At 36.8% G+C, this 24,052-nt stretch overlaps 1 protein-coding gene across 2 annotated transcripts in view; it reads left to right on the forward strand.

The window, feature by feature from the left end:
- Positions 1-24,052, forward strand: part of LOC145690324 (uncharacterized) — a 268,337-nt gene that overhangs the window by 194,925 nt on the left and 49,360 nt on the right. The gene's annotated exons all lie outside the window — the stretch shown is intronic.

A 24,052-nucleotide genomic window follows, 5' to 3' on the forward strand; every position in this document is an offset into this window, starting at 1 on the left:
AATTAGTACACTACGTAGTATTTTTGAAAGTGATTTCTGGATCTCTATGTTTACCCAGGGCCGCGTCAGAGGGCTCCAAACCGAAAAAAAAGAGATTTTTCAGCAAAAATCCCTATTTTCCTCAATTTTTCCCTCCTTAGGAATATCCAAGGGACATGCGGGTGATACCATCTGAAAGGCTACTCCATTCTGAACAAAACGACGTATGAACCATAATTTTACGATTATTAGGGGCGTGTCAGAATTTTTTTTAAAATTTGTAGGGTGCATGTTAGGGAAATTTTGTGCGTTTTTTTGATGCTCTCTCAACAAGGGTAAAAAAATTTTCCCGACCTTACTATTCAAGACAGGAAATTCGAATTTGTCACAAGTAATTAGTACACTACGTAGTATTTTTCCAAATTTTTGGAGGTTAGTGCGCAGACCCGGTAGAGCCGCAGGGGGCCCCAAACTTTGAAGAAGTTTTCTTTGGTAAAAAAATAATCCCGATTTTCCCTCAAATAATTCTCTTCTGGCATATTATAGGGACATGTAAGTGATACCGTTTGAAAGGCTGTTCCATTCTGAGAAAAACGAGGTATAAACCATGATCCTAGGATAAATAGGGATGACGCTGTTGCTGATTATCTGAGACTCAAGAAAAACGCCTAAAAAGGCGAGAATTTAAAAGGGTTAAGTAATGACGAGAAAACAGCAAAGAATCTTTCTCCACTTCAGCTCTCAGTTGCCAGATGGAGGGAAATTTTCCTCAGCGTAGGGAAGAAATGCTCAAAATTGCAGATGGGAAAAGTTTTTTTTTTTTTTTTTGTTTTGTTTTAATGTCTTACAGTGTAGGGAAATTCTTGTTGAGTATACTTTTACAATTGGCAGAATAAAAAATAAGTTGCAATTTCTTACAAAGAGGCACGGCTATCGTTATTGGGAAGTAAAAAGATACAAAATAAGACATGATCGATGTTTCCTTCACGTATAAACTATTGCAGGTGTCTGGAACTTGAGATAAGAAACCAGACAACACATGCAAAACCACAACATTCACATTATCGGAGTGGCAACAAATCAACGATAAAATTGTGTATTGCGATCTAGATTTTCTTTCTTTCTTTTCTTTTTTTTTAAAAAAGAAAGAGAGGCGGTGGTTTTTTGTTAACAAAAGAAAGAGTGGCAGTACTATTTTTAAAAACAAGGGGAAAGAGTAGTAATAATATAAAAGATCTCAGTCTAACTGGATGAGATTTCAAATTGAATTTCATGAGTTGCATGTATAGTGGTCTTAAATAGGGATATACCTTATTTTCTATTTAGCTTAGTGTTGCCATATTACCTGATTTTAGCGAGTACCACCCGATTTTCAGGTTCTATATTCGTCCCCTTAAACATATCTTAATCACGAAAAACCACTCGCTTTTTGGGATTGGAGACAAATCTAAGACGACTTACCGTTAGTTGATAAAATGTTGGTATATTCAACGCAAACTGCTACATCTCTGACAATCTCAATCGCGATTGAGTTAAATTTGGATTCGCGCTCAGGCTCAGGCTGTGGGCTATCTGAGTAGTGCGCGTGTGCAGGGCCATTTGCTAATAAGAGATCTGCTCTAATACACAATGGTTTTCTTTGTGTAGTTCATGTGTTTTTAATGTAATGTATTGGAGGTTCTATACAAATGAATATTCGTTTGTAGATGTTGTGACAAACATACTTGAATTATTCATGCCTTCATAAGCTACAAGAATGCCGAACGACAATTTCAAGTGTAACTTTAAAGACTCTTATACCTGTAGAAGCGAATTTACGTTTGTTAGCCAGGGCAGAACTCCGTTTGAAGCAAAATATACACTCTGGAAAACTGTTTCGTTTGAAAAGTAGGCTGTAGGGAAGCAAACTGGACCCCACCTGGTTTTTATATATTTTGTAAATTAGACCACGAGGAACACGAATCTGAAAGAATTTTGACATTCCGAATTTCGGAACTCGAGATATTCGAACATAAAGTGAACAAGGAAGCAAACTGGACCCCACCTGATTTTTATATATTTTGTAAAGTAGACCAGGAGAAACACGAATCTGAAGGAACTTTGACATTCCGAATTTCGGAACTCGAGATGTTTGATCATAAAGTGACCACGGAAGCAAACTGGGCCCCATCTGATTTTTATATATTTTGTAAATTAGACCACGAGGAACACGAATCTGGAGTTTTGACATTCCGACTTCCGGAACTCGAGATACTAAAACTTAAAGTTTAATATAGACGCTATGTATCTATATGAAAAAAACACAATATTCTCTATACGAAACATATTATGTCCTGTGAGATATATATAAAGGTAACCAAGAAAGTTCTGTCGCTTTTTGTGGAGGCCTGTGTTCAATTGGCCCTCACTGTGAGTTGAATGCGAATGGAGATAAGGCGAAGGTCAGTTGTTGGTGTGGGTATATCCAACATTCTACCTGGTTGTGGCAGTTCAGTTACAACGTGAACTTGTGTAAGGACAGAGTGAATATGGAACCTCCGCAGAGCGTCAAAAAAAGAGTGTGTATGCTGTACGAGTTCAAACTTGGGTCAAACGCCACTGCAGCGGGGCGGAAGATATCTCAGGCCTTTCGTGAGGGTGTCGTGATTACGCAGACAGTGTAAGGGTGGTTTAGCAAGTTTAAGGACGGTGACGTAACACTCACGAAAGACGCACCACGTGCCGGAAGACGAACACATGTACAAAATGAAGATCTTCAGATAGCAATTGAGGCGAACAGTGGACACATGTGAGGAACTGGGGCTAACTTTCAATGTGAGTGGAGAAACCATTCAGTAGCACCTCCATCAACTTGAGAAGCACTACAAGTTGGGTCTGTGGGTCCCACATGATTTGACTCCGGGCCAGAAGGCTACGCGAGCAGACACCTGTGTTTCTTTGCTGTCTCGTCTGAGGAAGGAGCCATTTCCGGACAGGATGTTGACACATGATGAGAAGTGAATCCTGTACGAATCTCCACGGCATCATCATCATTGGTTAAAATTCCATGAAATGGTTCCAAAACAGCGAAACCAGTAATGCAGCAGAAAGTCCTCCTGTGTGTTTGGTGGACTGCTCGCGACATCGTGCATCGGGGACTGCTACCCGCTTGTCAGAGCAGAACATCAATGCAACTGTCTACTGTCAGCAGTTGAGCCGTGTTCAAGAAAAACTCAAAACCCTGGAGCCAGCGCTTCTCAATCACTAAGAGGTTATCCCGTTACGGGACAACACAAAGCCCCACATGGATAGAATGACCCGGGACACCATCCTACGCCTTGGATTGGAAACACTTTCATCCGCCATACTCCCCGGACATTGCACCGTCCGATTATCACGTGTTCCATTTCTTGGACACTCAACTGCATTAAATATATTGCTGACCCTCTGTGTTTCCTCATAAATATGTAGTTCTCAAGTGGAGAATTCCCTAGTATATTAAAAATTACAAAAGTAAAACCAATATATAAAAAAGGCGACAAATCAGCGCTTGAAAAGTATAGGCCTATTTCGCTTCTCTCAATTTTCTTAAAAATCTTAGAAACCACAATGAGTGTCCGGCTAGCATCCTTTTTACTTAAACATGATCTAATAACACACGAGCAACATGGCTTCCTACAAGGGAAATCAACGGAAACCGCAATATATAACTTCGTGGAAAGTGTACATAAAAGTTTAAATAGTAAGGAGAAATGTATAGGTGTTTTTCTGGATCTTTTGAAAGCATTTGACTTAGTGTCACATAGAAACCTTCTCTCAAAGCTACAAGATTACGGAATAAGAGGCATTGCATCCAAATGGTTTCAATCGTATCTGAAAAATCGGCAGCAAGTGGTGGAAATTACATACAATAACAGGGATACAAACCAAGCTACACACTACATATCAGAGAAACAAGAAATAACATGTGGAGTGCCACAAGGATCCGTATTAGGGCCGCTATTATTTTTGATACATATTAACGACCTACCAAGTAATATTGCTCCAGCAGATGCATCCCTTTATGCAGATGACGCTAATATTATAGTAAAAGGTAAAACAAATGAGGTTGTTGAAGGTAGTGGAAACGAAATCCTTTGTAAACTATCTCACTGGGTTAAAGAAAATAAGCTTAAATTAAATATTGAAAAGACACAAGCAATCAATTTTCATCACATGCGCAACAAACATGCACAGCCTAGGAACATTGTAATTCAAAATAACGAAATAGAATATGTAAACTCAACTAAGTTCTTAGGAATTTGGATAGGTAAAAATCTCTGCTGGGATGTGCAAATAACTAAGCTTAGTAAAAAATTAAACCAAATATATTTCGCAATGAAAGTACTTAAAAATGTTTTAAGAGAGTCTACTTTAAAAACAATTTAATTTGGATTATTCCAATCGAATTTAACGTATGGTATTATATTTTGGGGAAATACACACAAGGACAAAGTAATTTTTACGATACAGAAACGAATAATAAGAATGATGGCAACTGCTAAACCAAAAGATCACTGCAAACCAATATTTAAAAAACTTCGTATACTTCCAGTACCCTGTTTATATATTTTAAATCTATTGATATTTGTAAAGAGACACCTACAAGGTATCCTTACGCAAGTAGAACAGCAACATGATCATGATACAAGAAACAAAGAAAACTTCTCTATTGTAGAACACAGAACAGTATTATATGAAAAAGGGTTTAAATACGCGGGTATCATGCTTTACAATAAACTTCCGAAAGAAATAAAAACTCAGGATTCTGTTCCTAAATTTAAAAAAGAACTCCAGAAATATTTATTACAACATTGCTTTTACTCGGTAGAGGAATACATGAACTGCTAAGTGAATAGAAATGTTACATGATGTACAGTAAATCAATGTCATTACTCGCTTTTAGCATTAGATATTTGTTGGAGGATTTCTAAATACACTGCAAGTAATAATTGCTAAGTTTATTTTTAACAATGATGTCATGTAAAATGTACAGTGTAATAAGATGTAAGAAGTAAGGATTAATTATTAACCTAGTGTATGTAATTTTCACTATTATTGTTTTGTTGTTGTTGTTGTTGTTTTTTTTTTTTTACTTTTGTATTCATATACAAATCACGTGTCCACTTCATATGCATTGTATTACAGTGCTAAATGTATGAAAAAAGGACGAAATAAATAAATACAATACAATACAACTTAGAGGGCTCCAATTTAAATCCCTTGTAGAGGTGCAAAATACACTTGATACCTTCTTCGCTTCACGGCAAATCAAGTTTTACCGCGAAGGATCCCATGCCCATTCCGAACGTTGGCAGAAGGTCGTTGATACTGATAGGTACTATTTTTGATCTTCCAGGTACGTCTTAGGTGACATATCAATGCTCGAAGGTGATAGGTCAAAAAGCGACAGAACTTTCTTCGTTACTTTTATACATACTATATAAAAGTACTGTATAAGTTCTAGTATCTCGAGTTCGGGAAGTCAGAATGTCAAAATTCCTTCAGATTCGTGTTCTCCTGGTCTACTTTACAAAATATATAAAAATCAGATGGGGTCCAGCTTACTTCCATGGTCACTTTGTGTTCGAATATCTCGAGTTTCGACATTCGAAATGTCAAAATTCCTTCAGATTCGTGTTTCTCGTGGCCTAATTTACAAAATATATAAAAAATCAGGTGGGGTCCAGCTTGCTTCCATGGTCACTTTATGTTCGAATATCTCGAGTTCCGAAATTCGAAATGTCAAAATTCCTTTAGGTTCGTGTTCCTCGTGGTCTAATTTACAAAATATATGGCAACAAGGTGGGGTCCAGTTTGCTTCCCTGCAGCCGAAAAGTACATTTATTTATTTAACAATCACCAGATACAGCTCAGAGGCCATTTTACACTGGATATCCAACAACAACAATAACAATGGAAAGGATTTGGGAAGGTATCGGTCAGGGCCTGTTTAGTAGGTACCATCCCGGCATTTGCCTGGTAGGACTGAGGGAAACCCTGGAAAACCTCAGTCAGGATGGTCGGCAGCGGGATTCGAACCCACGACCTCCCGAATGCGAAGCCAACGCTCTATCAGTTGAGCTACTTCGCTCGGTAAATGGAAGTGTCATCAAAGAAATAACTAAAAAAAAAGTGCGAAGGATCCCAGGTTAAAAAAAGTTAAAACACACACATAAATCAAAACAATTGTCTCGATTGATAGATGCTTTCACAGTTGTTAAAAGGTGTAATTAAAAACAGCAAACATTGTTTCTGCTTTGAAAAGGACAAACATGGTTTCGCTTATAAAACCACAAACACGGTTTCGGACGTCTTTCGCGTTCGCTTTCCTGAGTTGTCTTACAAATTTTTAAAACGAAACAGTTTGTTTCCAACAATTTGGAATGTCTATCAGATTTCTGAAGCGTCTCTGCTTTTACCGGATGTAGTAGGGGAGCTTAGGGGAAGTATCCTGCACTTTGTGTTAAAAAGGTGCCACTCGGATATGTTGTTCCCTTGATCCAACTAAGCAGAAATTGAAGTGGCCCCACTCCGACAGGTGGCCAGAATCCAATATGGCGGCTATCAAAGATGGCCGCCTCTGCGAATTCATAGTGTTGGTTTTAGAGGCACATATCTCCTTAACTAATAGTTCAATCTTTACGATTCAAAAACTAAACGACGTAGAAGATAACAGGGTCAAATAAATTGGCAAAAGGTTTTACCTAACCCTGAAATTAACACCTACAGAAATTATTTAATTTGGAACTTTACATTTTTTATGATGGAGTTTACTCATAGTTTTTAAAATAACAAGTAAACGGCTGGGATTATCGAAAAAGATGTCGTATAACATTTTAAAGAGTGTTAAATTATCTTTCGTTTGCTGTATATTTCATTCAGATTGGTTAATAAACAACGAAGCTATGACAATTTAAAGATTCGCATTGAGTCGATTGATTTTCCCAAATGTCGAGCGAGAGTTCATTTACCGTAATAAAACATCACTGATGGATGCTGTATTGTACGAAACAAATCATTCTCTTGTGATGTATTCTTCATAAGTCCCACTTTCGCCAGAAGCACAAGGTAGCCTGATCAACAGGCCCGTATCCAGGGGGGTAGGGGGCCACCTCCCCCTAAAATTTTCACGGTAGGCTTGCAAATGAACTATAATATGGTGATGAACTATAATTTGGCTGGATCGCCCCCTCTCCCTACATTTTTGGTCTGGCTACGGACCTACTGACCAAGCCCGGTTATGAATCCAATATGGCGGCCATTAATTATGATTCATAAAAATTAGTTTCTTTCGAAATATTCACCCGAGTATCTAGATTTGTAAACGTATACGGAGAAAGTAATATCACCTATTCTACGTATTACTATTCACTTTTATACATGAATCAAGAATATCTTAAGGAATTACGTGCGTAGCGCAACGATAGAAAAGTTTTATTGTTTCATCTGAATTGAAAGAGAACTACACAGGAAGACTAAGAAATAAATTCATGTCTTTAAACCATAGACATTGACTTTATATCCTTTACAATATTATAAGAAAATTACATAAAGCAGTAGATTGTTATAAATTAGAAAGTAAATAATTTCTTTCGTAGTGTAAGAACAGCACAAACACTTGGTTCGATAATTTGAAATTCACAATATATCTTTTGGATTTTCTATGTGCACAAACAGTTTACATTTAAGTTTATCTATTTATTGGTGCGTTTCCAACGTGGTGTAAATTTACTGTGGATCAACTGAATTTTCATAATGAGTGTTACTTACATGAAAGTTCTATTGGTCTAGATCTTTGTTTTCAGTTTCCATCACCTTTCCACATGTTCCCCCTACACATAGAACAAAAAAGCAACACGGGACACTTGCACTTCTACAACGACACCTTGGGGTACATGTCTTGCAGGCACATTTCAAAAATAGTTCCCTACATGTTTCGTATACAACTGGAATGGAAGTCCATGTTGGAGAAAGTTCACTTCCATTGTCAGTCCATCCCCAGTTTACTGGTGAATGAATATGTGCTATCTTCTTTATTGCCTGGCCCCAGATTTGTCCAGCTTGGTATGCTGCACGCTTGGTGTGAAGAAGCAAGGCATCACAAGTTGGAGAAAGTGCAGTAAGAGGTCTGCCCTTTTCCGAAAAGAATTCTCGCCGGGCTTCATTAACTTTAAATTTTTCACTTGTTTTTGAATATAATAGGACAACATATCGTTGCAGTGAATTAAAACAATCTTTGCTTATGTTGATTACAGGGTGTGAAATAGTTAGGCAAGCTGTGGTCACCTCTGGATACAAAAGCCGTGTTTTCCATGCTTATAATTGTCCATGTCCGAGAAAGTATGACTGTATCACATCCTGTAAACGTGTGGAGGCCTCGTAACGCAGTTGATTTTTCTTTTCCTAATGCTTTTGAAATATGATGAACTGGGAAAAATCAATGATGTTTCTTGGTGCCGAAAGATATCCATAATTCTTCTAAACCGTGTCGCTCAAAGTCGTAGAAAAACGATACAGCAAGTATTGCAACATCTGTGTCTACTGTGCGGATAACTATCTTCTTGTGTGCATTTAATGCTGAATCAAAGCAATGTATCATGATCCTACTATCAGCTTCTTCTAAATGATTTCCTGATGATTTGTTTGAAAATGTTGAAAGATTTCTTGAAGTTTCTATGTGATATCCATTACTGGTTGCTACCTCAAAGTTACTTCCTTCCTTTTCACATATAGACTTTCCAAGAAAAAGGAACAGTTCTTATTTATTTGCGTCATTGCGAAGGAAATCGTTCCACTTGCTAGGAATTGGTGTAGTTGGTGTTACTTTTGTTTTTATTCCTACACCTTTGCTTTCTCTTGTGGAAGATTTTATGCTCTTTGAATAGTATCTATCCCATATCAGATCCACTTGCTTTGCATGGAATGTGTCTGCTTCTCTTTGAACATATTTGATGAAATTACACTGGAAATAATCACAAAATGTTTCTACTGGTACTGGTTGCAAAATGTGAACCAAAATTGCTCCATCAAATAACAAAACACCACAAAAATTAGGAAAGTGTTCTTTTTTGATGTTGGCTTCACTCTCTAGAAGCATAACTAAGTCGAACTTTTTTGAGGATTGTGAATTATGGCAGAGAGACTGTGGAATTGGTTGACTCTCGTGCTGAAAGAATTCATCCAAGTCAAGTCGTCTTATTTGACTGACGCGTAGTAAGCGAGAGAATAGCTCAACATCCATCTTAAGTAATTTTATATCACCGCTATAGATTATTCTGGAAGCAACATTAACAAGTCCATTATTTTCTTCAAACGGATTCCCCAATTCGACGAAAATTTCTTTCATCTTTTCAACGGACGATTTAAATCTTTCTTGCATCGACGAGTAATCTCCATGGTGGTGGTGCTTATTATCAGGATCATATTCATTATATGATATTTTGAATTCATTAATTAGTCTACTAATTTTTGGTCCCGCTGTCATCCATTTCACAAGAGCATTGTCGTCGTGTAAGAGACCAATCGCTCCGCCATCCCCTTTTATAATTTTGTTATTCTGTTCGTGAGCTGATCTATAGCTATTGTAAAGAAAGGTTTTGATGTCTTTCTTATCACAAAGTAACCCATTTCGAAAGCATAATCTCAGGATGTGTTTCTTCCAACTTCTTCAAATCAAATTGCGAACGGGAAGCCAACGAGCATAGTTAAGGTGGTCCATTGCGAAAAATAATTCTGCCATTAGTTTTAGTGTTTCAATGTAGAGCTTAAAATTTCCTTGACGTATGGCTCTGATGTAAATTAAGAGTAAACTCACGAGACTGTAATATATTATCCAAAACTTAAACGTGGGACACGAAGATTCCTTTTCAGTATACCAGTCATTGAAAGATTGCCTGATGAAGAATTCTGATATCCGTCACGCAGCAAATGATGTAAAACTATCATAGTAACCTGATGAGGAAAACGAGCTTTGGTAATGTGAGTTACTTTCAATATACTGTCAGCGGTTCCTGGTGTTGCTACATCTGACTTGTATAAAATTTCTGCCTAACCACTTCCATCTAACCATTTGCCTGCAAGATGCAGGAAGGCTTGTTCGATGTGCAATCCTCCCAGCATCATAATTTGATGATCTTCGCCATACATTTCTGGCCAATTCCATTGAATTCGTTTCTCCAAGGCAAATAATGATTGATCCATTACAAGAACCGGAACTTGTACTTTGTTGACTTTGTATGTAAGTTCTCGTAGAACATTCATTTCGTGTCGTATCATAGCAACATATTTAGAGTCTCCCTTAAACAACGGAAGCAGGCAGCATATACTTGGCACTTGCACAGTTTCAGTTTTCGAGGCATGGTGTACAGACCAAGTGCAAATAGTGTCATTTTTTAAACATGCTTCAAGCCAACACTCCCAGTTTTTTTCTTCTGCGAAAAATCCATTTCGCGGAAGAAATTACTCTACAAACTGCGGATTCTGTCCAGGTAAAATTGGTTCCTTATTAGTGATATAAGCAGGAGGTACTAGAGCAGGGATGCAAACAAACATCGGTGCGGGCGAGTATTTAATATCATAACCAAGGTAAGTAAATGATTTCTATTGTGGGATGTGGGCTAGTAGCTTTTTTCTTGGGTGAGCAAAATTTTGTTGCTTATTTGCATCTCTGTGCTAGAGCATAATTATCGGGGAGAGCAGAAGTTCTCATTTTTATATTTACTTATCCAGTGAGACATGGTCATGTCGAATGCCAGGGTTTCTTTAGAAGGATGCTGGAAAATAGAAATGCTCATACCATGAAAAGAATCCTTTGATGTTGTGCTAGAAGGATTGTAGTCAATATTATCTAATGCTGCAACCGTTAAAATACCTCGACGAAGATTGGAAGGACAAACCCATTTCGTCACTTTGATTTATCAAGCACTGAGAAAGACTTGAAGATATTTCCTGTACATGTGTAAACGAATTGCCTTGTGAATACAGTTCATTTATGAGAGATTTTTTTACGAGTTTTAGCATACACGCTCAGCACAACATAGAGAAGAAGAGGTGGCTCGCGATTGCTTAATGCCTTGCTGCTTCTGTTTCAATATCGCCTGCTTTCTGATAGAAGTTATAAAATATAAGTTGGCTTGCTATCAGGCGATAAACTTGAAGTTGCTTGACTTGCGTTGCTATCAGGGGTGACAGATGAATCATAAAGTAACATATTAACAGCAGCTATTAGTGAAGGAGTAACAGAATCTTCCTGGCAGTGATTATCAAATTTTCCTGCAAAATCACTCTTGTGGTTTGCCATATCCTTTCGAGGCATCTTAAGAACACGACTTAGTGCCATAGCATCTTCATCAATGTCCTTCTCCAGCTCACTTATTATGTCAGATCCTTCTGAAAGCAAAACATCTCTGCTGAACAGATGAGCTGTTAGCTCTGGTCTGTGACGAAGAATTCTTTCACGAAATCTTCTGCTACGAACTTCTATTTCTTCTGATTCAGGCTTCTTCAGAATCGTCATTAACCGTGTTTTGCAATTTAAAAACATCGCTCATTTTGAATCTACGACTTCTTGGTAACACAAGAATTGCGGTGGCGCCTCCAACTTTTCCTTTTTGTGTGATTCCAAACTATTCCCGCCGAAACATTACACGGGATTTACGCCATTGTTATTTCCAATGGAAATACTTCAAGAATAGTGCAGTTGTTATTACTCCAAGTTTTTTAAACACTCAGTTCTATCCGATTCTTTTGACGTATTTCGAAACATGATTTGGAGTTCATTCCTTCCCATACTTACTCTGTGCGGCAGAAGGATGGGGGAGAGAAAATGTTTGTTATTACTTTGTCGTACTTGTTTATATATCTAGATACTTTAATAAATATTTCGAAAAAGACTTATCTTTATGGATGATAATTAATGGCCGCCATATTGGATTCATATAACCGGGCTCGGTCAGGCTGTCTTGTGCTGTGGTGAAAATGGGACTTATGAAGAACACATCACAAGAGAATGATCTGTTTCGTACAATGCAGCATCCATCAGTGATGTTTTATTACGGTAAATGAACTTTCGCTCAACATTTGGGAAAATCAATCGACTCAATGCGAATCTTTAAATTGTCATAACTTCGTTGTTTATTAACCAATCTGAATGAAATATACACCAAACAAAAGATAATTTAACACTCTTTAAAATGTTATACGACATCTTTTTCGATAATCCCAGCCGTTTACTTGTTATTTTAAAAACTATGAGTAAACTCCATCATAAAAAATGTAAAATTCCAAATTAAATAATTTCTGTAGGTGTTAATTTCAGGGTTAGGTAAAACCTTTTGCCAATTTATTAGATCCTGTTATCTTCTACGTCGTTTAGTTTTTGAATCGTGAAGATTGGACTATTAGTTAAGGAGATATGTGCCTCTAAAACCAACACTATGAATTCGCAGAGGCGGCCATATTTGATAGCCGCCATATTGGATTCTGGCCACCTGTCGGAGTGGGGCCACTTCGATTCCTGCTTAGTTGGATCAAGGGAACAACATATCCGAGTGGCACCTTTTTAACACAAAGTGCAAGGTTTGGCCATTTTTTTGCCTTAAGCTCCCCTACTAATGCGGATAAAAGGGGAGGAGAAAGGTTGAAAGGATAGAAAATGAAAAAACGCGATTTTGAAAAGCTTGATACTTCTCTGCCTTACGGCTTCCTTCCGAGGCAGCGCTTCTTTAAAATCATGAGTCATACATATTCTGAACCATTGTTCTATAGTGAATATTCTGCTTCATGTTTTAAATACCTAAAACGGGTCGCGGTGGCTCAGTGGTAGAGCGTTCACCACTGGTGCTTGGGGTCCCGGGTTCGATCCCAGCCCCGGCCAAGTGAACATTGTGGTGGACAAACACCGTGTGCGTGCTTTTTCTCGGGGTTCCCCCGTTTCCTCCCACTTCCTTCATTCCACCATTTAATTCATTACTCATCATCACCATCTCCTTTAGCCTAACCGGCATAACCGTGGGACGTAAAACTTAAAGATTTCACTTAATTTTTTTAAATACCTAAAGCAATTAGGGAACGAATGAGGTACATACATTTGAAAATAAATAACTTGACGAAATCTGCATTTTTCTAAAAATCTGCTCGGCTCCAAACACCTTATTTTCGAAATGGGCTTGGTCCACAAAAGGTTAATTTGCGGAATATATTGTAAAGTCCGAAAAAAGAAGAACTTACACTTTATTTCTTAACCCTAAGAATTCCAAGGGGAGCTCGAATCCACAAAACAGTTTTTGTTTTTATAAAATCCAACAAAATGTTATAATCCAGGTGTTTTTTTTTTTTTTTAGTTATTTGTTAGTTACGTTTACTTGCGTTAGATAATTTGTAATAGTGATATAACAAAAATAGTTGATAAGTTGCTTTAAAAATGGGGTAGTGGTCCGAAGAGATCCTCCCGTGGAATTATCTATAATCATTTCATTTGAATATCATAACAAATGTAATCTAAGTACAAGATTATTATCTTCCAGAATATTAAAGGTAATTTTATCTCCCATGTCTCCGAATTAAATAAAATAGGCTGTCTGGTCATGCTGGTACTATTGACGTCAGCTGAGTCTGTTTTTATGTCATAATGGTTAACAAAGAATACTATAGTTTGCTGTAAAGAAAACGAAAAAAATCTTACGTGTTTCTTGTATGAGTTAAGAAAATTTAAAATAACTAATTTACCTTTGATTATTAAAAATTTTGCTGAGTGGTTTTGAGAAGTTGTCCCCTTGCATTACTTATAATATAAAATAACTTAGGATTCCTACGGTTAATATATTTCATTGAATAGCAGTACACATTATATAATAATACGTGTACGTACTTTTTTTGTTTGAATAACAAAAACGTACATGTTCACGCAATATGCAAAGTAAGCCAGCTAGCTTAATGGTTTTCCCGACTTCGCCTGTACCAACCACTGAAATATTTATTTTTTTCTTTCTTTCTACGACTGAACGATTGTCTAGAGTGCGATTACCTTCGAGCACATTCTCGTCGTTGAGTGGAAATGTCGCTGAACCTTCTTTCAAAATCTCTGTCTACCTTGCTACAATGTATGCTGTTCTTCCGAACAAGCCTTTGTATTGAATTGTGACGAAACACTCCGGCTTCATCTGTCACGAAAACTCAAAGGATCACTTAACTCTGCTGACAGAGAAAGTCGATATGTAACTCACATTGTTTCCAAGACAAATCCCACAATTCCGTTCGCTTTCGTTACATTTCCCACATACTACTAATATTTTGGCCGGATATGCGTGTGTATGTGTGTGTGTGTGTGTTTTTTTTTTCTTTCAGTCGGAGACATGAAGACCACAGACAGAAAAGAAAGTAATGATTCCTGTACATTAATTACTATTGTCGAAACCGGGAAACAAGTGGTGTACGCATTTCGAAACAAATTCTAATAGCTTCCACGTAGGTTTTCAGAGACCATAAAGGTTTAAAGTGAACTGTTATGGTATTGCATATGATACACGGTGAAACACTTCCAACTTAAAATATTAAATTAAACAAAAAAAAAAGTGTAATGTATATTCTAATATACCAAAAAATGAAGAAAAATAAAAGGATCTTAAAAGCAATTAACTAAATTATTATATTGTATTATGTCTAAATTACATTTACTTGATGGAAATTTCTCAGACGCTATTTAGTGGTATTTTTGTGAGATATCATTATTCAATAAGGAAATTGCTTCCAATCAAAGGTAAGGTGAAAAAAGGTTCTTACATGTTTCGAAAATTGAATACTTTAAAAATTTACATAAAATGAAAGAACTTTTAAGATTACGTCACTGTATTTTACACATAAAATTACACCACTTGTATTATGATATTTAAATTAGAAAAAGTGAATACAGAGCTCAGTGGTAGAGCGTTCACCTCTGGTGCTTGGGGTCCTGGGTTCGATCCCAACCCCGGCCAAGTGAACTTTGTGGTGGACAAACACCGTGTGCGTGGGTTTTCTCGGGGTTCTTCCGTTTCCTCCCACTTTCTTCATTCCATCATTTCATTCATTACTCATCATCACCGTCTCCTTTAGCCTAACCGGCATAACCGTGGGACGTAAAACTCAAAGATTTCATTTTCACTTCAACATACTGTAAACTAAAATACTTGATAAAATCACTTAAATTCAAACTTGTGGAATTAACAATTGTCGCCTTCATGCTTATTCACTGTCATCAGTGAATTGAGACTAAACTTTATATTATTATTATTATTATTATTATTATTATTATTATTATTATTATTATTATTATTATTATTATTATTATTATTATTATTATTATTATTATTTGTTTCATTTAAAAATACATTTGAAAAAAGATTGAGTTATTAGCACTTGGCGTAAGCATACAGGAGCTGATAGTTTTGCTCTAGGTCTAAGAAATAAAAATTGTCCCTGGGCGAGCCGGGCCATCAAATATAACAGTCTCGGCTCAGTCCTGTTCGCCTTGTATGTGGTATTTTATTTCTCATTAACTACTGGCCGCATCTGAACCAAATTTGGTTGTTAGGTAGCCTATAGTCTAAGAAATAAAGATCACTATATTTGGTGGCCAAATCGGCCAGACAGGCTTGACTTGGTTTGTATTTGGTACTTTATTTCTCGGTAAATACTGGCTGGATCAGAACCTACGGAATAAAGCTTGGTATATTTGGTGGCCGAGTTCGTTTCGGCTCGGCTCGGCTCGACTTGTATGTGGTACTTTATTTCTCTATAACTATTGACCGGATCTGAACGAAATTTGGTGGGAAAATAACCCATCATCTAAACAATAAAGATCGTTATTTATTTGGTAGCCGAATTCGGCCAGGAACAGGCTCAGCTCATCTTCTAGGTGGTATTTATCGGTAACTACTGGCCGGATTTGAACAAAATTTGGTGGGCAAGTGGCCCATTATCTGAGGAATAAATATCGGAATATTTGCTGGCCGATCTCGGCTGGAGATAGGCTAAACTCGGCAAAAGAGCCTGTGTTCCACAGTTTCGCAGACTGTGAGCTTCTGAGTTCTGTTCACCTCGGCTTGTTTTTAAACTGTCACACATTGTTGCCACTGGGATAAGATGACGGATGCAATTCAGATTAAGAATTAAATCAATATTCAATGCATAATTGATGATAGCGCTGTAGATTATAGACGTAACTTGAGAGAGAGGGAACAGTTTTCGCAGTATTTGTTTCTTTTATACATATTATACCTAGTAGACACGAAGATAAATAATGCAAGTAGTTGAAAATATCACTTAAGTCCCTTTTGCTCCCTCCTTAAATTTACTTATGCTTATTTAGTGAACTATGCTAATGTGTTTTTTGTAACTTGTAATTTTATTCACTATTTACCCACCTCTCCAAAAGCATTAATCATCTTTAGTATAGTATACAGTATTTGATGTTTGTTTCTAAACTTATGTACACATTCTATGAAATGTTGTGGTTTCACTAATTCATAAATGTGTTTGTTCTTGAAAATAATGAAGAAGAAATGAGTTCTTATGTGAATTAGGGCAGCAATTTCTCAGGAGTGGCCCGTTTATAATAGCTGGGGACCATCGTGAAGTATAAGTAATCATCATAAACAAACAGATCATTGACGATGATCATGGACTAAGGTGACTTTCGTGGTATATTTTCGTTGGCCTTGTTTTTTTTTTTTTTTTTAATGTTTAGAAACGTGACATTTTTATTGTTTAGTAGCAATTTTTCAACTATCTACTTCTCAATTTCGCAATTAAGAGTCGTCATTTTTCGTCAGTTAAACAAGGTTCGTTATTTCTGAAGACGAACCGCGAGAGAAAAAGAAGGAAAGCATAAAAAAAAAACAATAATAATAATTTCAATGTTTCAGGGACAGTGGCTGGAAACAAAAAGTGAAACAGAAAACTCACTTTCAGTAATGATTCAAGGCAAAGAAATTAGATTTGTCCTCAGCTCGGAAAATGTATTGGAGGACAATTGGAATTCTCATCCTCGTGGGAAGGACGATGAAATTCCACGTTTATTACGACGTAAAGACAAAAGTGTCATCTTCCATGTAATTTAGCTACGTACTACTACATGAATTGGGCGGTTTCATTGTTCCGAATATTTACTTCCAGAACTAGCGTGTGATTTTATAATACGAGGGCTGTCCAGAAAGTATAGGACGTTTTCAAATAAAACAAGTAACAGAATGAACAAATCAAATTGTATTGTACACATTTAAAAGATACACTCTTAAACTATTTTTCCACATAATCGCGATGCAAATTAAGAATACTTATCACACTGTGGCACAAGTTTTTCAATATCATCGCGGTAGAAATCTGCCGCCTGCGATTTCAACCACTGGCGTACACTAGCATGCAGTTCGGCGTCAGTATCAAAGCGTCATGTAGCGAGCCATGTCTTCACCGCTGGAAGAGGTGGTAGTCGCTCGACGCAAAATCCGGGCTGTATGGTGGATGATTGAACACCTCTCATCCTAAACCGTCCAAGAGCCAACAAAAACCTAATCACAGAACGTGCCACACAAGAGGTGAAATTTTCTATTGCAGCATACATTGCAGCACACATACACGTCACAGAAAGCACAGTCAGAGCGTCACGTCCGCAGTCGTCACGTTCACAGCTGGATGCGTACTAAGTATGGCAACGTTTTGACACCAAGATGAGGACTCTAGTCCCACCCACTGCCGCGATAGGCCAAAACGTCTGGTACTTTCTAGACAGTCTTCGCATTTATAATGTTATTTTTTTGTGTAGTTAATGTTTCATTTGGCAACACAACTTAGGAGAAAAATAGGATCTTCAGTGAAGTCTTCCTACAAACTTCACCCGCACTTTTTTTTATTTTAACGAATAACTTAAAGTCAGCGAAGAACTATAAACGTTTATAGAGTGAGCCACGTAGTATCTTCTAAATGCTGTTGAGCAAATTAAAAATTGTGTACAAGACGTTTCGTATAATGTATAAATTTGGGTTTCCAATAATTGTGACATAAACTGGCACCCAAATTTCTCGTCTTTAAGAAAAGGTTTGGAAACGGTTATTAGCATAGTAAACAGCATTTTGTGTACAGGGTTAAAACAGCATCGACAACGTTTGGGAGGTGATTCCTAAGAGCAAGATAAGACAAAAGTATATACCAACTTGGGTGTAGAAATCTGTCATTTCGGAGTTATAGGCTGTCGAAAACATGAAAAAATGAATTTTAAAGATCCATAACTCCCATACTATGGGACCTACCGTAGTCGGGTCAAAACTTCACTTAAGAACCAATATGTTCGCTATCCGAATATATGTGTTTCAGAATCCTGCGGTACTTACGCAACAATTTTTATAGAGGGAGTTTGGCTATGAGCATATAATTTGAAGTATTCACCAACTACCTTTATAAAAATTGTTGCGGAAGTACCGCAGGATTCTGAAACATTGATATTTGGAGAGAGTACATATTATTAGTTCTTAAGTGAAGTCTTGAGCCGACTACGGTAGATCCCATAGTATTGGAATTATGGACCCTTAAAGTTAATTTTTTTCATGTTTTCGGCAGCCTATAACTTCGAAAGGAAGCATTTGTGCACCCAGGTTGGTCTATACTTTTTGTCATATCTTGGTGTTAGGAATCACCTCCCAAATGTCGGTTTTGTTTTGAAACACACTGTATATTTTGTGGATATTACCTGGCTCACTTTCTGTCTTCTTTTGTATTCTTCATTGACTTTAAGTTATTCATTATTTTTTTAAAGTAGGGGTTAGCTTAGGAAAGATCGTTTAACTCCCACGATTATGCCCTGTAAAGTAAAGAAAACAGATGGCAAGTGCAAGTAAATAATATTAAAGAAATGGACAAATGGAAGGAAACTTGAGAACTTCAGAAAAATCACGGATATGTTGTCCACCACAAACTCACAACGATCTGGAATCGAAACAGGAGTCCTTGGCACCAGAGGTGAGCGCACAATCAGTGTGTGATCATACCATCTTACCTTTCAGTTCACAGATCTTTCTTTCTTTGTGGTGTCGCTTGAGTGCCAGAGAACTTAAGTTCGTAATTATTACTCAGTGGCATTTCGAAATTCAATTTGGCAGATCGCCACTAAATGCAAAATCGATTCGGAGATGGTATGAAAGGTTTGAAGAATTTGTCATCATACGTAAGGGAGACCTGTTGAAGACTTTTGCCTATTTACCAACGAGAAAAACCACTCTTCAGTTTTTGTAATGTTTCTTGGTATTTTCAAAATATTGACAATAAGTGTGAAATCTGAATAATTTTCTTCTATTTTGATCTGGAATTTAAACAAGACGAGTGATGAATACAGATGAATAATAAAGAAGTAATTGAAAAGCGCTAAAGTAGGATACCTATACGCTTTTGTTCTGTACACGATCCAGATGATTCCATTAGGATTCGAATATGCAAATGTACTCTCTGAAAGCGATATTTCAGGAGCCATTATGATTTTCACAAATAGAATTCAAAAGTACGAATATATATCCGTATTCCATCGCGTTTTCTTCTTTTTCTTGTTCTTTTTAAGGCTTCTCGAAATATGATAAGTTCACTAGATATTATGTCCTTTTTGAAATAGGATACTTGAACCTTGTGCAAGTTGCTGTTATACGGTTCTTTTCTATTAATTATCGTCTCAAACTTTGTAATAAATCAATGATATTAAGCATACAATTATCTATCAGGAGTGGGTGATGTTCTTACAGTATTTAAACCCATTATACATACGCGAGCACATTTCCTGCTGTCGAATGTTACGTCAGTATGTACGAATAAAATATGAGTACGAAAATTTCTTCTTGCATATTTATTTTTGTTTACATCCTGAGGGACACGGTGATTTAGTAGTAAAGTGCTCATCTCTGGTGCGAGGAATCCCTGGTTCAATCTCCGGCCATGCAAGTTTATGTGAAAAACATCGTATCCGTGGGATTTCTCGGGATTTTCTTGCTTTCCCACGCATTCTCATTCCACCAATTGTTTCATTATCATTCACTTTTAATCGTACGTCTCCTTCAGTCAAAGGGACAGTCGTTTCAAGTTTACATTCCGTATTATTGTACCGAGGTAATAATATTCAGTTACTACTCACTTTCATACATAATAAACAATTACTGGTCGACATAAGTTTAAAAAATCTACGTCAATGTTATTAAACACTAGTTAAATGATATACTGTAAAGCATGAAGTATAATTTAATAATTACATAATTCCATTTTACTTACGGAGTTGAAAATAAAAGCAATACTAAAGTTTCCAGCACACTTGCACTAAAATAAGAACAATGCATAGTACTTAAGATTTTATAAAATGTAGTCGAAACATTTAAAACAATACTTCCTCTTCCCTCGAGAAAATAACTCTCTTTCAATTGTATGTATAATCACCATGTTCGTAAGCTCCCTTGTGGCTATATGGGTAGCGTATGCACGTTTGGCGCGGAAGATCCGGGTTCGATTTGCGGCGGGAGCTCGTGTGGTTTTGATTCCACGTTAAGCTGTAGGTGTATGTCCGATAAAACTTTACTGCTAAAAGGGATGCTAAACTAAACTCAATATAATCCAACCATCAAGCTCTTTTTTTGCAAAGCGTGTGCGCGTTTTGTTAACAATACGTTCTCATCTTTTTTCCCACTCCTCCGTCACCTCCTCATAAAGCATGAAGAAAAAGTTGAACCAAGTGCTGCTAACTGGAGAAATTTGTAACTGTTATGGAAGTTACTGGACGGTTGTCAAGCGACTAGAGCCACTTGTGAGCCCTACGAGAAGATAGGAACTAGCGAGTTCCCCTTCTCCCGTAGAAACTCCCTGCTATATGTTCACTATTTCTGGATGTAGTTGCAGCCTGATGCAACCATTGGCGTATTTAGGGGGTGGCTATCGGGCTCAAGCCCCCCCCCCGAAATAAATTTCTTATATACATAACTTCATTAAAATTTGTCGGCACCCAAAAGTAAAAATATATATGCTTATTCACGTGTTTTGCATAGCCCCCCCGAAACAAAATCCTAAATACGCCACTGGATGCAACTTCTTTCTTAGTTGTTCCCTTTCTTTCAGCTTTTTTTTTTAAATATGAGTAATTTTTTTAGTAAGTATTAATATTTTGTTGCACTGAACAGCAAAGTTTATTTATATTGAAATACTTCTCTGACTACTTTAAAATCATTTTCTGAGAATAAAAACTAAACATTTGCACAAACGTGCAACTTGAGGGAGCATCTGCACATTCGATCTATACATCTTTCTTATCAGATCCGAATTAAGAATAATAAGAATAAACTTCAACTATAAATACTGGTATAATCCCAATTATTGCTATTATATTGATATTGCAACTTAAGTATTGGTTTTTAATCAGAAAGTACTGTATCAATTCTACAGCGCGTTTTATACTTCCGAACTATAGTATGCTAAGTATCGAGAGTCTTATAGAACGGTTATGTTTGTGCGTCTCTGCGGTCAACAAGTATCAGAGCAAAACAGTAAGAGATATCGATAAATGGTTTTCTGGAATCAATTCAGCGTTTCAAGAAAAGATATCTTCACCCGCACCTCTCTGTTAAAACTAGAAGTGGTAGAAATTTACTACTACTTTCTGACTTCACTATGGACTTTCTTGGAGTAAAAACAGTATGAGATAGTGAAAAGCCAGTTTTTGGAATCGATTCAACGTCCCAACAATAGGTTTCAGTTACTCTGTTAACTCTCTGTGCAAACCGGAAGTGGTAGAAATCAACTATTCCCTGTTTCAACGCTGTTCGTCGTAGAACATAAATGACAACAGCTAGCGAGAAGCGCGATTAAAAAACATTAATTCTCTGTGCAAAGAGCAGATTTTATTTCCACCTTATCCTTCTACTAAAACCCGCAGTGCTAGAAATCTACTACTACTTCCGGTTTCAATATTGATCTCTATAGAGTGAAAATGGTAAGACATAGCGAGTAATGGCTTTTTGATATGGATTCAACGTCCAAGGAACAGTCTCTACCTTTTATCGTATCCCTGTTATTGTAGTCAGAAGTTACAGATGTACTACTTCTAATTTCCTTCTTGAATTCGCATAGTTTGGATATCTACCGCAGTTTACCGTATCTACCGTAGTGCAAAAGGGAACTCACTGATTATACTTCAAATGCAGGTCACGTTTGTCAAGGATTTGGATCTTCACATTATGCAACTCAGAAATCGAACTTGCGTTACACCACAGAATAGTACAGGATATGTGCAAGTGAATATATGTGTAATAAAGTCCTAAATTACTCTTGTAAATGAATTACTATTCTCAATCTAGCCCTCAAATCCATCTTCTTAAACTCCAGTTGTATACGTTTTCAAATAAGAGAAAAACCTGGATACCGTACTCCTATTCCTACTCGGGGGGCTTAGTTGCTGCTAGGTAAATGAGCTGAGCCTGTCTTTGGGAAGAACACCATACAAATCATTCACATTGAAATAAGACTACGGCTACCTACAAGACAAGAGTCGAGGCTGTGTCGACTCGAAAAAAGTGTCGCAAAGTGCCGTCTCGGAAAATGCGTCTTTCTGTTGAGAGACCTCTCTCTCTCGTCTCGTATCTCGTAGCAGATATTATGTCTAGCCTCGTGGGAAACTCTAAATAAGAAGTTTACCATGCGCCTGTATGTATCATTGCTGAGATAAATCATGTGAACGTTGTAGAACCAAGAAGTACTTACAAATATAATTTTGTTGCTCGGATATTACAAGACCAATGTCGAGTATGGTTATTTCCGGGATTAACATATAGTTTGGCCTCTTAAAATTTATATTCATTTTTGTGTTCCTGTATGACATTAGCTGTGAAATAGTGAAACCGTGTCTTGGGAAGTATTGCATGTTAAATTTGACAATTTAGCACAATTAAATATTATTATTATTATTATTATTATTATTATTATTATTATTATTATTATTATTATTATTATTATTATTATTATTATTATTATTATTATTATTATCATCGGAAATACGACATTTTTCTTCTACAGCCAAACCATTAAAAAAAAAAAAAAACACAATATGTAGTTCCATAAAATGTCCAAGAGATATTATATAAATGTGAGTGTTATGTTAAGAGATTCTACCATGTTCCTAAGATATACTTGCGATGCTTGTGAATGGGTTTGTTCTGATCTTGATGTTACCATTGTCGTGCAACTGGATTTCTAAGTTAATTAAACAGTTTGATTTTTATATTATTAATTTTAAACTAACATGGGGAAACTTTGTGCTTAGTACCTCTTAACATGTTCTCTTTGTGGTTTGCAGTAAATAAAAAGTGTTGTTCTTGGAACACCTACGTCCTACTTAGTCTCAGAGCAGATTTCAATGGTTTTCTGTAGGAAAATATGGGGGTGGGTTCAAGTAGCCCGAATGCGAGTCTTACTTGGACCCATTTTTTTACAATAGTCGCCTGTGCTTTGTTTTCAATATATGTAACTAAAACTGTCCTCGATATGTGCAATAAAGCCTGTAGTTCCACTTAATATGGGTTATGACAATAACTTTCGAGTTTTCGTGGATGAAAACAGCCCTAAAGAACGAATTTATTGCAAAATTGGGTCCAAGTAGCCCGCATCTACGGTATATATACAGAGAGTTTAGTGCTCCACGATTATGCTCCGAGACTAAGGCAAATGGTGATGAGTTGGATGATAGTGGTGGAGTGACGAAAATGGGAGAGAACGGGAGAGAATCTCGAGAAAATCTACACACACAGTGTTTGTCCCGTATAAAACCAACTTGGTGGGATTTGGAATCTAACCAGGGACCCTATGCGTCAGAGGTGACTGCTCTGCCACTGAGCTACCGAGGTTTCTCTTTAAATACTTGTTACAAAAATTTTCCATACATTATTATTCCATATTGATATTCCATATAAGTCAAAACATACTGATATTTGTTTGATTAAAGGGGATCAATGAATTTAATGTGTGTATGTGAATAAATCACCGGCGCAAGACCCTAAAAATTTTTGCA

Source organism: Thermobia domestica, chromosome 7 (assembly GCF_964235325.1).
Source record: "Thermobia domestica chromosome 7, izTheDome1.hap1.1, whole genome shotgun sequence".
NCBI classification, from domain to species: Eukaryota; Metazoa; Arthropoda; class Insecta; order Zygentoma; family Lepismatidae; genus Thermobia; species Thermobia domestica.